Source organism: Acinonyx jubatus, unplaced genomic scaffold, assembly GCF_027475565.1.
Source record: "Acinonyx jubatus isolate Ajub_Pintada_27869175 unplaced genomic scaffold, VMU_Ajub_asm_v1.0 scaffold_23, whole genome shotgun sequence".
Taxonomy (NCBI): Eukaryota; Metazoa; Chordata; class Mammalia; order Carnivora; family Felidae; genus Acinonyx; species Acinonyx jubatus.
Genome location: NW_026463942.1, coordinates 215,436 through 230,279, shown reverse-complemented (window position 1 = coordinate 230,279; position 14,844 = coordinate 215,436). Strand labels below are relative to the sequence as shown.

Genomic DNA, 14,844 nt, shown 5'->3' with positions numbered 1-14,844 from the left:
TGGGCATGTAAACGTATGTAAGATATGCATACATATAATTATTCTTTATTTATTCTTTGCAAAATAGATGCCTTGGATGTAATGGTCTGTGAGTACATATTGGCTTCTCTTCTTTCACTGATGACATAGTAGTATATACTAGGGATGGGCCACTTACCATCGTGTTGTAGATATGTGGATATTTCCCATTTATTCACATACTTTTGCTGTTATAAATATTACCCATAGAGAACATCTTTGGGCATATATTTTTAAATATTTAATGGCATCCTTCGCTATGCAGAGGTTTTAAAGTTTAATGTAGTAAATTGCAAGAGACACTCAATTTGAACTGATTTGAGCAAGAGTAAAATGTATTGACTCATATAACTGAAAACCTCAGAGGTCAGTCTCCAGGTACCGATGGAGTCAGGGGCTCCAACAGTGTCATCAGGACCCTGTTAACTTGAGCTCTGTTCATGATGGTGTCATTCCGGGGATCTCTGGGATGGTAAGAGCCCGGTAGCTCCCAAACCATCCATATTTCTGGTCCACTTAAAAAAAAAAAAAAAGAATTGACTAGAATAATGATACCTCAGTCTAGAGAGTAGTTTAAATACTAACCCCCCCTCCCCAGCCCACCTCTCCACACATAACAAAACCAAAGGTAGTTAGTTCTGGGAGTGATTCAGTAACACTAACTGACCCCCTCTAGAGACTGGGGGGCTGTGCTGTGCTGGCGGGAATAAGGGCTGTGGGAGCCGCGGGGTTGACCTCCAGCAGCACCTGCCCCCGGGAGCATCTCTCCCAATCGCTCCTGCCCCAGAAACGGGATCGCGTCACGTGCTCATCCTGGACTGCTTCCGGGTCTGGGGGCTTTGCCAGCTGATTGGCTGGGCTGGGTCACATGCTCCACCCGTACACTCGCCGCAGAGCTGATCCTGAACGCCGTGAATGGACAACGGGAGAGTGTCTGTTTATTGGGGTGTGGAACCAGAAGGTGGGGTGGGGGGACGCGTGCTGAAAACTCAGCACAGGAAGTTCATACCAGGGAAGCCGCATGAACGTGTCCTCATCCTGTTCGGAATATACTGTCAGTTTCTGAGAGTGAGTTTCCGGTGAGCTTCCCCACTTTCTCTCTGCTTTGTTCCCCTCTGGAGTGAACGGTGAACGGGGAAAAGGATTTGTTAATGAGCTCTTTTCCTCTTCCTCTGCATTTCCCTTGTTCTCACCACCTCACACCTGTGCCAAATCTCCCTCTGCCTTTTAGGTGAGCATTCAGGGTCACCGTTGGCCAACTTGAGTGCCCATTAAAGCCACAGATATTCTTTAAAGACCTCACTTCCAGCCTGTGACTCCACAGGGCCTCTGTAGAGGTAGGTGCCAGCGAGATGGCTAATGACATTGCCCATCTTCTACCAGAAGTTCTATTTCTGCTGCCCTAAATGGAAGACATCCACGTTGCTTTATTCTCCCGATGTACCTATTAGCAGCTTTTGAAGAATCAGAGTTGCACAAAGGCTTGAAATTGGTGTGTTCCAGCATGGGCCCAGCTACACAAGCAATCCGAATGTTCGTGGCTTTAAAATGACTTGGTAATCTGTCTATAAAATGGCTTGTGGTCTGAAAGGGGAAGAAAACACGCTGCATATGTTAGCGAGCCATTGATTGTTTCTGGAGCTACGTAACCTTTGTGACCAAAATGAGAGAACAGCCAGGGCCCGAGCAATCAAACCGGCCATTAAGAATCCTGCCCAGTCCCCAGGCCTGCTGCACCTCAGGGTTCTTGGGGAGAAAAATGAAAGGGAAGGAGGTTTAGCCGTAAATGCAGGGGACGTGCAATCAGGCTGGACAAAGGTTGGCGAGGTTGGGGACCGTTCATTGCACCGGTGGTCTGTGACTTCCCCTAACCCCCTCCTGGGTTAAATACAGGGGAGCAAACTGCAGAGTGACATTGGGGCTCAGAGACCAGGAGACAGGCGAGGTGCCTGTCCTGCCATCTCCTGTCGCCGCAGATGTAAGGGCGACAGAGACGTGTGTGGTCGGGGCAAATACGGAGGAAAGACCCTCTGAGTTCCTCTCTTCTCGGGGAGACGTCTGGTGTCTGTGAGTTCCTTCAGGCCGGGTCTGAGAAGTCCCCGTCCCCAGGCCAGCCACTCACTGCGACTGTCTCATTCCACAGCAGTGTCACGGGGAGAGTGGATGGCAATTATCGGAGCTTTGTATTAAACGTGGGGTGATGGTTTAATAAGTGGTATTGTGTATTTAACCTCAGGCATTTTGGGCGTTTTAGATGAAGTTTTATGTAGCAGAGAGTTCACCTTTACTCTTAAAAGTGACAGCCCAATTTTGTGGAATGCATCCTTTGTTTAAAAATCTACATTTGAGAAACACCACATATATCAGAGAGATGTGAAGATGTTCATAGAGGCGCTGTTTGCTTTACGGAAAACGTCAAGACATACGCCATTTTCCTATTACTGCCCTAACAACTTACCGTGAACGCGGTGACTTAAAACATAAATTTATTCTCCTCTGTGCAGGTCAGGAGTGTAAGATGGGTTGGGAGGGCTGCTCGAGGGGAGAATCCGTTTCCCTCCCTTTTCTGGCTTCCGGAAGCCACTTGGGCTCCTTGGCTCATGGCCCATCCGCCATGTTCGTGCCCAGCAGCGCGGCATCTTCCCATCTCTCTCCGTTTCTGAGGTCACATCACCTCCTCCTGGCTCTGAGTCTCCCGCCCTCTTCTAAGGACCCTCGCGATGACCCTGGGCCCACCTGAGTAGTCCAGGTCAGTCTTCCGGTCTGAAGACCTTTAAGCTGATCACATGTACAAAGTCCCTTTACCATGTAAGGTAGCATATTCACAAATTCTGGGGATTAGGATGTGGACGGCTTTGGGGGGCTGTTACTCAGTTGACCACAGAAGAATCTGCATCAAAGACAGACAAGATGCTTCCCCAACAACAAACAGCTCCCAAGCCCCAGGGCTTAACCAGTGAAGGTTGATTCTCACTCATACTCCCCATCCCTCTCGGGTAGGCAGGAGCTCTGCTTTATGTTGTCCCCCCTCAGGGACCCCAGTGAGCGTGGCAAATCAGGGGGGTTCTTAGTGTCTGCCTTGAAGTGAGATGTGGGACTCGTGCTCACATTTGATTGGTCAAAGTCAATCAGGTGACCATGACTGCATGTGGAACAGGGCAGAGAAGGGCACGAAATGGGTGTGCGTCCCTTGGGGAAGGCGGTGTGAACTGAGGTTTCCCTGCACTGTGGGTGCCACTCAGCCGACGTGGGGGTGAGGGACTTATGTGAAGCAGGGTGGACAGGCCTGCAATGCGTGTACCTGAGGGAGAGAAAACGCAAGACGCAGAACCGCATGTGATGTGAACGACGTCTATGTAAACACGTGCCTAGTAAAATACCATCTCGTCCCTGTGGAGGGTCATGTCTGTAGTACTTGGGAACCAGTTCTGGAAGCTGGGACACTGATATCAGCATGGTGACCACCTCTCAAGGGGGATCAAGCCCAGGACTGGGAGGGAATCACTAGTGGGTGCTACTTATAAGGTTTTCATGTTTTTTAAAAAGGAGACCACCTTTAAGTATTTCTTATTTACATAAGAATTAATTTTAACTTGATTTTTCCATAGCGAGAGGATAATGCAGAGACCCTGACTCCCATCCCAGGGCTTTGCCCAGCACCCCCAGCCCCAACCTAGGGCAGGACTGCCAAGACTCAGTCGAACCACTTACTTGCTCTGTGCCCTGGGGCAAGTCACTTGCCTTCTCTGTGCCCCAGTTTATTTTTTTCACCTATGAAATAAGATAGGGTGGTACAAATTCTCCACCATGCCCACCACTCTTCCCTCCCCTCTTTCAAGGATCAAGCTGATGTCATATATGAAAGCATTTTGCATAGTTTTCCATAAAGCACTCCAGAAATTATTTTATTATTAATTAATACATTGGTATCTAAATATTAACAATGACAAGATGATAGCCATCCTTAATCATCCAATTGCATTACTAACATTGTTGATAATAATTATTAAAATATCTACAAGGAAGCCATAAATGTACAACTAGAAGAAAGTTCCAGGTCGAGGACATTGACTTATTCGGTACCAACCACCTTGTCTGTAAACTCAGCTACTGCCCGACTCCATTCCCCAAATGTGAGTGCATTTCCCCAAGGAGCCGCTGCCTGGGGCTGGGAACATTCTGTGAGCTTCCTGTGTCCGCACAGCTGAGGCTCTAACAGTCTGCCAGCTGGGCAGAGGCGAGTTCCAGAGAGCCCCAGTGGGCCTCGTCGAGGACGGGTTGAACCTGGCTGTGTACCTGGGAGTCCCCCTCTGATCCTGGAGGGAAAGTCCCTACGGACACAGATGCCTCAGATGCCCGTGGTGCTTGGAGACAGGGAGGGGACACAGTTTCAGCATGATAACTCCCTCCCCGCCCACCAGTTTTTCCTTATTTCATACAGAATGGGGTTTACCATGAGCTGACACGCCTCCTTGGTTCTTGAATATCCTCAAATATCCAATGGGCTGGAGCGGAAACCAGCTCCCTGTGCCCAGCCCCGAGCCCCTAGCCCACCTGGCTTCTCTCTTCCCAGGACCTGCCCAGCCTCGAGGGCATCAGAGCAAGCCACCTCTGGGTTAGAAGTGGCTTCCCAAAGCACTGATGTCTGAACCGGCCCCCCCCCCCCCAAGTATGGGGAGGATGCCAAGAGAAGGGTCAAAGTTCATGAATAGAAAGCATAAACATCAGGGTGGGTGACACTCAGAGGGATAATGCCCCAGCCATCATTTCAGAAATGTTCTTTTGGGCAGTTGGTTAAGCATCTGACTTCGGTTCAGGTCATGATCTCATGGTCCATGAGTTGAGCCCCGCGTCGGGCTCTGTGCTGTCTGTGTGGAGCCTGCTTTGCATCCTCTGTCCCCCTCGCTCTCTCCCCCTCCCCGTCACTCTCGCTCGCTCTCTCTCTCTCAAAAATAAATAAAACGTTTAAAAGTTAAAAAAATAAAAGTGTTCTTTTAATTTTGAAATATTTTGAACAGATAAAAATAAACTCAGCCAAGTGTTAAAAGTTAAACAAAGAAGAGGCTGATTTAGAAACGCGGAAAGATTCACACTCTTGATACTTAAGCTCTGGGATTCTTTGAAGAAAAGCTTACCGGTAAGAGTTTCTACAATTTCATTAACTCTGGGGAGACAACGAATGCAAATGTTATCGTCCCCTTTCTTCCTGTTTTAAAAGCAATAAGTGCTTTGTCCCCGGGCCCACCTGCTTCCACCATTGCATTTGGGTTCTTGGAAAGAGCCCGCATCTCAGGACCTGCAGAGAATTCCTTTTCCACTGTCCCGTGTCAGCTGTTATGTGGCACCGTGTGACTCAGGCTGGGACAACCACCCCTAGCTAGGGACTCTACTGAGCGATGGTGGCTGTGTCTTGCTTGACCCTGGGCCCTTTGCAGGTGGTTCCCTCCCGCCTGGCTCTTGCGGGGGGGGCCTGGTCTCGGGGGCCCTGCCAGGCCGCCATGGCATCGATCTTTCAGACCCCGAGATTCCAGGCTCAAGGCGCGGCCATCATTAATGTCCCAGATTTGAGCACCACTGATACAATAAGCCAATGCCCAGGGGACAGAGTAAACTTGGGGAGAAGCAGACACCCCAGTGTGACATGGGGGCCGCGGAGATCACAACTCTGGAGACAGGTAGCTTGGGTTTGAATCTTGGTTTGGCTTGCTTCACTGTGTGACCTTGGACAAGAGAGCCCCCTCGGCGTGCTTGGGTCCCTTTGTCCGGAGAGCTGGAGAGTAACAGTACTTACCCCATGGGGTTGACAAGTGACTTCGGTGAGATACTTCCCAGGAGCAGGCTAGTAGCAGGGGACGTGCCATGTACGGTTTGTCAAGAAAACCCCCAAGCCGTCTTGTGTGTTGTTGACCCTCCGATGGCCCCTAAAGCAGAAAAGCTTCCCATCAGTGACGTTCCACTCCTTCACCCTGGGAAGAGGTCAGCTGGGGCCCCCGCCAAGGGCCACACAGCTGGGGTGGAGGCAGCTGGACTTCAGCCCGAGTCCTGGGCCCGACTCCATGGCCGTGACTTTCCCCAAACACGCGGCCCTCCCGCTCCCCCGCCCCCGTGTTATTCCGTCACTCTAAAAAAATAAATAACAGGCTGAGGCTGAGCTAGTTGGACGCCCTCCGCTCTATTTACTTTCCAGCATCTGCTTCATAAACCGTTGGACGTCCGTGTTCATTTTCCTTATTGCTGTTAACCTCGCCTTCCAATTATGCAGAATGTTCAGGCGCAGCGGCCCCCCTATTCCAGGGGCCCTGTCTCTGGCTGACATTTGCTGCTGTGTATCTTGGCCTTGACCGACAAAGGCAGCGACTTGTCACGTTGGTCCCACTTTCTTCAAAGCGCAGATGACTCCACGACCAGACGGGTGTCTGGGGGGCCCCGGGGCTCCGGGGGCTGCCGAGCAGGTAAAGAAACACTTATACAAAAAATGCCAAGGCCGATGAAACCGTGTTTATTTGGTTTCTTCAAAAAACATGAAGGTTGGAGGGACTAGAGAAAAAGGTTGCCACTGTGTGGTTTCGGCTTTTTCTTTCTATGGACAATTTCAAGTTCATGTGGCCCATTTCACTTGGCATTTGAGGCTCCTGTGAATGCTCTGTGTTGCCAGGTTTCCCAATTAAACCCGAATCATTCATTCATTCAAGATGTAGTGGTGATGTGTCTGTTATGTTCCAGGCACTGTTCTAGGCTCGATGTATAAAGCAGAAGATCGGTAGAAGTCTTGACATTAGGGAGCTCACCTTCTGGTCAAGGGCAATCGATAAAAAGATGACATTATCTGGAACAAATCAGGCTGGTGCTAGGAAGGAAAGTGTGGCAGGGAATGGTGGGTTTGGGGTCCTCAGAGGACGCTGACATGGAACAGAGACCTGAAAGCCAAGAGGGAGAGAGACAGGCCAATATCTAGACAGAGAGTGTATTCCAGGCAGTGGGAACAGCAAGTGCAAAGGGCCTGGGGCAGGAGCATGTCTGGCAAGTTTGAGCAGCAGAGCGTGACCAGTGTGGCCACAGCAGAGGGAAGGAGGGAGACAGGTGTACAGAAAAGGCCAGAGGAGTGGACAGAGCAGACCACACTGGGCCTCTTACGCCATTGTGAGGATTTGGATTTTATGTGAGTGAGGAGGACTTTGGAGGATTTTGAACAGAGAGAGTATACTAACTTTCTAGTATTGTGTGATTTGTTACCATATAGCAACTGACCATGAATTTAGTGGCTTAAAACAACACAAATTCATTTTCTCAGTTTCTGTGGGCTGGGACTCCAACATGTTTTAGCCGGATCCTCTGCTCAGGGTGTCACAAAGATGAAGTTGAGGTGTCAGCCGGTTGCAACCACATCTAGAGTGTGCACTAGGAAAAGGTCCGCTTCCCAATTCCCTCAGATTGTTGATGGAATTAATTTCCTTGTGGCTGAGGGACCGGGATCCCTGTTTTCTTGCTAACTGTTAGCTGAACACCACTGTCACTTCCTCAGGTCCTCGTCACGTGCCCGCTTCCATCATAGCTCACAGCTCCTTCAGAAGATCCTAGCTCCTTTGAGGGGCTCACCTGATTAGGTCAGGCCCACCCAGATCATCCCCCGTTTTATTAATTCAGAGCCAATGGATTCGTCACCCATCATAAGGGTGACTTTGCAATATCCCATCATATTGCCGGTTTCTGTCCATACTCTAGGGGAAGGGATTACGTACCAGGGAGGCGGGAATTTGGGGGCCATCTTAGAAGACTTCCTTTGACAGAGTTGACTTGTAATTAAGAGGATCATCCCAACCATTGTGTTAAGAGCAGACAGTGGGGAGGGCTGGGTCGGGGGGCAGGGGCAGACCCCGGGAGCTCAGTGAGGGAGGAGACAGTTTCCATGGTGGCTTTGACCAAGGCAGTAGCGAGGGGATGACAGAAGCGGTTGAAGCTAGGTTGCCGCGGGTGTAGAGCGCATTGGATGTTTTTGTACAATAGATGGAATGAAAAAAACGGGCGTTTCCTGGGTTGACTCCAAGCTCGTTTGGTCTGAGAAACTAGAGCTTTGAGCCATGACAGCTTATCGAGTTTATTAAGAAGTCTACAGGTTTCCAAAAGAGTCATTTTGTGCTTGTGGAAGTAAAGGTAGGTGCTTTCTCCGGGTTTGTGATTTCTTCATAAAAGTAGCAACATATGATCTATGCAGGTGACACGTGTGTCATTAGGTTCCCAAACTGCCATTTTCATCTCTTAAGGAAACAATACAGAAAAAGCAAGTGATACTGCCTCCAACTTTATCAGGTTGGGTTTTTGTTTTTTTCGTGTTTTTTTGTTTCCAGCTATTGGTTTCCGAAGAAAATTGTAACACGAGCCAATCGGTGATGATAATTTGTGGAAGAGGTACCGATAGGCCAGGAATTGGCTCGCGTCACCGGTTTTAACTTGAATCGTATGGAAGATGGATGATCCGAGTCAGGCCTGTCGTGCAGCAGAAAATACTGCAATGTCACACGGAACAATAAAGGTGCGGAAGCTGAGCAGAAACAGATGTTCTTCCAGAAATTAGCTGTTCGCTACGTGCCTTTCTCTTGTTGATGTTGTCACTACGAGATCCAGAATCATCCCACGGCAAGGAAACACGGCCGCTAGCTGTGGAGCTGTCTGCCGCTTCATCAGATCCACTCATGAACTTGACACATGGCTTGTGCTGCTCAGCAAGACAAGGGGAATCATATCTCTGCTGTTGCTCGCAGCGTGTTAGGACGAGAGGCCAGCTTGGGGTGCTGACCACGGGTGTGCGGCCACCCAATACGGCCAGGACCTTCGGCACCGTGTTCTCTGTTTTCCCAAACCCAAAAGACAGTCTACTAAGCCCAACACCACCCCTCTGGACTCTGGCGCCCAGGGCTTCCACCCAGGACCACGAGACGTTTCCTGGCAGAGGAAAGGGTGCCTTTGCTACCTGATGTCGTTCTTCTCTTTGCAAAAGGCTGCTGCTGTGTTAATTTCAGATACAAGTTGGTAAGGAAGCGCCCTGGTGATCCACTCCACATCATGAACATGTCCTATCAAGAGTGACCACTGCCGGGGCGCCTGGGTGGCTCAGTCGCTTAAAGCGTCCGACTTCGGCCCAGGTCTTGATCACATGGCTCATGAGTTCAAGCCTCATGTCAGGCTCTGGGCTGACAGCTCGGAGCCCGGAGCCTGCTTCAGATTCTGTGTCTCCCTCTCTCTCTGCCCTTCCCCTGCTCGCACTCTGTCTCTCAAAAATAAATAAACATTACAAAAAATAAAAAAAAAAAAAAAGAGTGAGCACTGCCAGCGTCCTCCCCTCCCTCAGAGAAGGCTGCAGGGGGCAGGGGGAGCGGGAGGCTGAAGTTCTCTCTGTTCAGTCCCCATTATCTTCTTGCCCCGAAGATGAGGGGTTTCCATCTCTAGGGCTCTGGGGCTGAAACTCTAACAGACAGGAAGTAGCTCAAATATGAAGCCACAGATGGCCTGCCATTTTTACCTGAAGTGCTGGAATTTTCCGGAAAATGCCGGAGGAAAGGAAGAGGTCAAGTCGGCTGGCTCAGCCATTCATCATCTCTGGGTGTGACTGAACAGAGGCAAGCCCCGAAAATGTGAGCACCCTTCAAAGGGGCAGGGGAGCAGGAGGGCTTTACCTGCAGCCCTCCCCCCCCCCCCTAGGGCTTGCGCTGCAATTGTGGTTTTAGGTATTTGTGTCTCTTCCTACGACAGTGAGCGCCCGGAGGAGGGCGTGTCCCAGTGCCTTGCTCCTCCGGGAACCCTGCGTGTCAGGCGCTGGGTACTGGGGGCGGGCAGATGTCCGGGTGTGTTTGGGGACATCTAGCGTGTGTCTGTCAGCCCCCTTCACCGTTCCCAGTGGCCCCTTCCAATCCCACTGATCATTATGCCTCCGAACTGCCCTCTGGCTAAATTAAAGCAGAAGGAACTCCTTGCGAGGATATGGAGTGCCTTTCTCAAGAGGTAATTTCTTGCCTCGGATGATGAAAAAAATCAGTCACAAGTTGGGAGGTGGGGGCGCAGGTCCAGTTTGCCCAGTATAGTCCCCATTTAGGCCTGTTGTTCTGGAGTAGTTGTCAAAGAGTGCCCCTTTTGCCCTCACGTGTGTCCCGTGGACAGTACGTCATATGGTCATCTTTTTTTGTTGGGCACAGCTACCTTCAGACCTCAGATTCATTGGTTACCAGGACGTACGGGCCTTGGCTTAACTCTCAGGACCAGATGGGGTTAGAATGGCCCTGGGGACCATTTTCAAACAACGGGCTATGGTCGACCCGTTTTCTAGTAGCTTCCACCAAAGCCTGAGATGAACTTTGATTGGATCGGCTTGGGTCACGTGCCTACCCCATAATGAATTCTTGTTGCCAAGGCAACACTAGAGCTGTTAGGTTTAACCTGGATCATAAGTCCCACCTCCCGAGTCTGGGGTGCCTTTCCCTGCATACCATATCGACTGGGTATTGACTGGAGGGTAGAATTGTTGTTCTCATCTCCCCCCAATGGAATTTGGGCCCTTTGGAGGCCATCCGGGATTTCTGTCCTTTGTGTTCAATGTTATACTTTGAGCATCTAGAATAGTACTTGCTTATAGGAGAAGCTCCTTAAATAGCTGTTGGATGAATAAATACTGAGAAGGAAAATGGCAGATTTTCTTGACACAGCCTCCTGTATTAAATATGATATACTTTATTGCCACAAACGCTCTGTGAAGCAGGCTCGAAATAAAGATAGACACAATGACCTTCCCCAAGAGAATCATCCTAAGACGTTAGAAAGACATACTTTAAACCACTGCCCAATGGGCCGTGTGGGTCTCTCATACACTGGTGGTACAGACCCTCCCAATATCTCAAGCACTGGACTTGGCCAGGCCGTGTTTACAAGAACTCCAATGATGTTTACAAGCCCTGTTTACAAGAGGACACTCCCTATTCCGGTGAAATCAGTGTGCTGGGCATGAAAGAACTCACAGGAAGCTGGTCTCCCAATCGCCTTCACAGGGACCTGCCCCTGTGAAATGCACACATTGGAGGGTTTTCTCAACTGAGCTAACAACTCCTTCCCGGGAGTTTAGCAGAATCGCTGACTAGAAGCTCTTCAAGGGCGGGGATTACATCACTCTGTTCCTAGCATCCTGCCCGGCACCCAGGAGGGGTCGGAAAATGTGACTTTGTGGCCCAGAAGGTGAATTCTCCTAGCCATCTCTTCAAAGAGCCATGCCGTGACCCCATCCCAGGGTAAGGATAGTGAACGCACTGGGGAGAGGGAGCAGGAAGAGACGTTGCCAACCCTGGATCTGCTGCAAACTCCCCACCCATCATCCTTGGCACATCCTGTGAACATTGCATCCATCGGCCAGGGTCTTTTGGTTGCAAGCAACAGAAGCTGGGTTTGGCCAGTCTTATCAAGAATCTATGGAAGGATGTGGGGGTGACTTTGGAAACAACGGGAAGGGCTGGGGGACCAGGCTCTGAAGGACAAGAACTGGGTCAGTTCTGGGGGCCAGGGAGTAGGAACTCCGGGGCAATCTCTTCCGGGCTTGTGTTTTGGGGTGATGACCCAATCATCCTTTCTTCTTGTGTCACTCATCCTAAGAGGAGGTTTCCCAGGAGAGAAGTTAGAGCCTGTCCACTGCACCCCCCCACACGCCCCCAGCCAGAGGAACATGATCGTCCGCTCCATCCAGACGGCAACAGAGTGGGCATGGGATCCTTTAGGGAAAATTGGGGTCCCAGGGCAGAAGAGAGGGGAACTGAGGCTGGCCCACCCACAGCAGCAGAAACTCACCCCAGCCAATTTCTGTGTTGCCCACCTAGGGATTCTTGCAGCCTTGGGTGTGCCTGGCACTTAGTGGGTCTTCAGAAAATGTTGACTGTGCCTAACTCACTAACCGCACTTAAGGCAGAACTGCTTCCCCCTCCACTTCATCCCAGAGGACTTTGTGGTCATATCCATCGCCTCAATTAACCTACCTCGTTAGAGCTGATGGCATGCTTTTACTTCTTGGAGTGGGAATCGTGTCTCTTTTACTTCTGTTGCCTCAGTGGCCAGCTGAGTTCTTGACACAGAGTGGAGCCCAGTACATGTTTATTGAGCAGGTGAATGACTGGGATGGAAGTCTTCAAGGGGAGAGAGCTCCAGTCAGACCAACATATTTATCTTTGAGGGCTGGGAGAAGACTTCGGATGTTAAGAATAAATATCCCACACTCGGGAATAAGGCCCAAAGATGACTGTGAGATCTTTTAGGGTCAGGGTGGAGAGCAGTGTCGCGAGCCCACGTCAGGGACATCTGACGTTAAGGAAACGAGATAAGACCTTGACCTCCTGTGGTCACTGGCTACAGCTCGGACGTTTTGCCATGCTGGAAAGGTAGAGGTCAACATACAGAAAAATGGTAACATGCGATACTTACTTTTCTGATGCCACTAAAGATGACCCCAAAGTCATAGTTCTACTGCCCAGGGAAATGCTGAAATGGTTGAATCTAACCTGGCATTGTATTCTACCGTCTTCCTTTTTCACCCACCAGACAGAGCCCTCGTTCTCACGTCCTGTTGCGAGTCAGCCGGGCCACCCTATTAATGGCATCGTCCATGAGTTAAATAGATTTGGCAAACGGTCACCGCGGGGTTCGTCAAAATTATGTTTTTAACATTTGGAGGATTATCCTTTGACACACACACATTTCTCTCTCTCTCTCTCTCTCTCTCTCTCTCTCTCTCTCTCTCTCTCCCCTGGGAAACTAGAGTCTTTCTCTTCTGAAACTGAATGGCTTTCAGTACACGAAAATAGCACGTCCATGCCAAAAACACCTTTTCCTGGAATCACATCTGGAATTTATACCGTGGCTTTCCTTTGCCAAACATTAGCTCCAGTCTCCCGGTTTCTCCACCAGGGAGTTGGGAATTTAGTGCTGCATTTGTCATAACCCCTTTGCCAAGTTTGGAAAGTGATATAACTGTGGTCAAGAGCAGCGCTGGGGGAGCTACATTGAGAGAATATCTGGGGAGGGGACATTTGTCATGATCTGCGGTCGTCCAGAAACTTTGGAAAGCCTTTCTACATTCAGGGGAGTTTTCCCCCTAAAGTGTCTGCACATCCTCAAAAGAGAAGCCAGAATCTCACCTTCCCAGTCTCCCTCGCAGCTGGAGAGAGTAGGCATGTGATGTCGATCCCACTGATCGGCTGGGGACAAAGAAGACTGGGGAGAGAAGTGAGTGAAGGGTGGCAGGGGGCAGAGTGCATTCTGGGGAGGGGGGCCAAGAGATATGGGGCTTTCAGAAGCTACCCAGGAGAGGCAGAAGGTTGTCCCCTGGTACCCCGTGCTCGGTGTCAGGAGGGACGTGAGCGCCAGGGGCAATGAACCTGCCTTGTTCCTGGTTAGGACCTCTGAGTCTGATTCTTTCGCTTTGTGGAGACCTCAGGGGCCACTAGATAAAATGTCCTTTCTGGCCTGAACAAGCAAAGGGGTTCAAAATATGCGCTCTTGGGGTGCCTGGGTGGCTCCGTCAGTTAAGCGTCCGACTTCGGCTCAGGTCATGATCTCACGGTTCGTGGGTTCAAGCCCCGCATTGGGTTCTGTGCTGACAGCTCGGAGCCTGGAGCCTGCTTCTGATTCTGTGTCTCCCTCTCTCTCTGCCCCTCCTCTGCTCATGCTGTCTCTCAACAATAAATAAATGTAAAAAAAAAAAATTCAAAATATGCCCTCTAAATATGCCACTTTGACATACTGATTATTTTGAGCTGAAGGCATTTGAGAAACCACAGACGTGGGAAGGGCTCTCTGACTCGCCATCTCCCATGAGAAAGATGTCTTCCCTGTGCGGGGAAGAGAACATTCTTATCTTATCCCAGAGTCTGGGAGTCCAGGCCAAAATGGGTCTGTCCAAACAAGCCTACTAACATAACCCTTATCTTCCATTAGTTTCCCCATACATTTCCTAGTCACTGTCCCCCAATTTATTGCCCCTAGTCCAAGCCACTTTGTCTTGTCACATCCCTATAATTTACCGTTCTTTGTTTAAAAAAGGTGTAGAAACTTTGGGGCCTAGTGGCGTCTTAGGGTCTTTAGTTTTCCTTTTGAAGACTCCCATGCGTGCATAAAAATATTAAATAAAATGTGTGGGATTTCTCTTGTCGATCTGTCTTATGTCAGCTTAATTCTTAGGTCCAGCCACAGAATCTAAGAGGGCAGAGGGAAGTTTGGCCTCCCCTACGATAGCTGGAGTGGATTCCATTGTTTGCAATTCAGACCCGTGCCCGATCCAAACTCTGAATAATTGAGCAGAGATGCCCGGATCGGAGACAGCGGGGTGGAGGGACAGGAGGCTCACCCTCCTGGATGGTTCTAGAACATCTATAGTTTGTCATGGGACTGAGTAAAGCTTTGTGGTGCCAGCAGACTACGTTGCTGACCATGCCTGTAAACTTTTACCCTCTTCTGTAAGTACTATCTCAGCTTTAATTATTCTTGAAGTTCCATCCAGCTCTTTGATTTCCGGATTCTCTGATGCTTCTTAACAAATGCAAACAATTGAAGGTTATCTGGAGTTTGGCTCGTATCAATCTTGGAAAAATAACAGTGAAATCTCTAGGGATCAGCACACCAGCCACCTGGCATGCCAGCAGGGGTTAGCAAATTAAAAATACATATATATTCAAAAACTTGATGATCAGGAAATTACTCCTGAGATGAGCTTTCTTGTTGCTGACTTCAAAGAAGGATTTGTTATTATGGCGAAATGAAAACGCATTATAATTTGACGTTTTGCATGCAAATGGAAAAGCAGAA

General features: G+C 49.7%; 1 long non-coding RNA gene across 1 annotated transcript; it reads left to right on the top strand.

Moving 5' to 3' along the window:
* Nucleotides 1-230: 230 nt before the first annotated feature.
* On the top strand, nucleotides 231-9,609 carry LOC128313755 (uncharacterized). The gene is made up of 3 exons (XR_008294804.1): nucleotides 231-1,097; nucleotides 5,037-5,155; nucleotides 8,364-9,609. It is a non-coding gene; the product is annotated as an uncharacterized LOC128313755 (long non-coding RNA).
* Nucleotides 9,610-14,844: the final 5,235 nt, after the last annotated feature.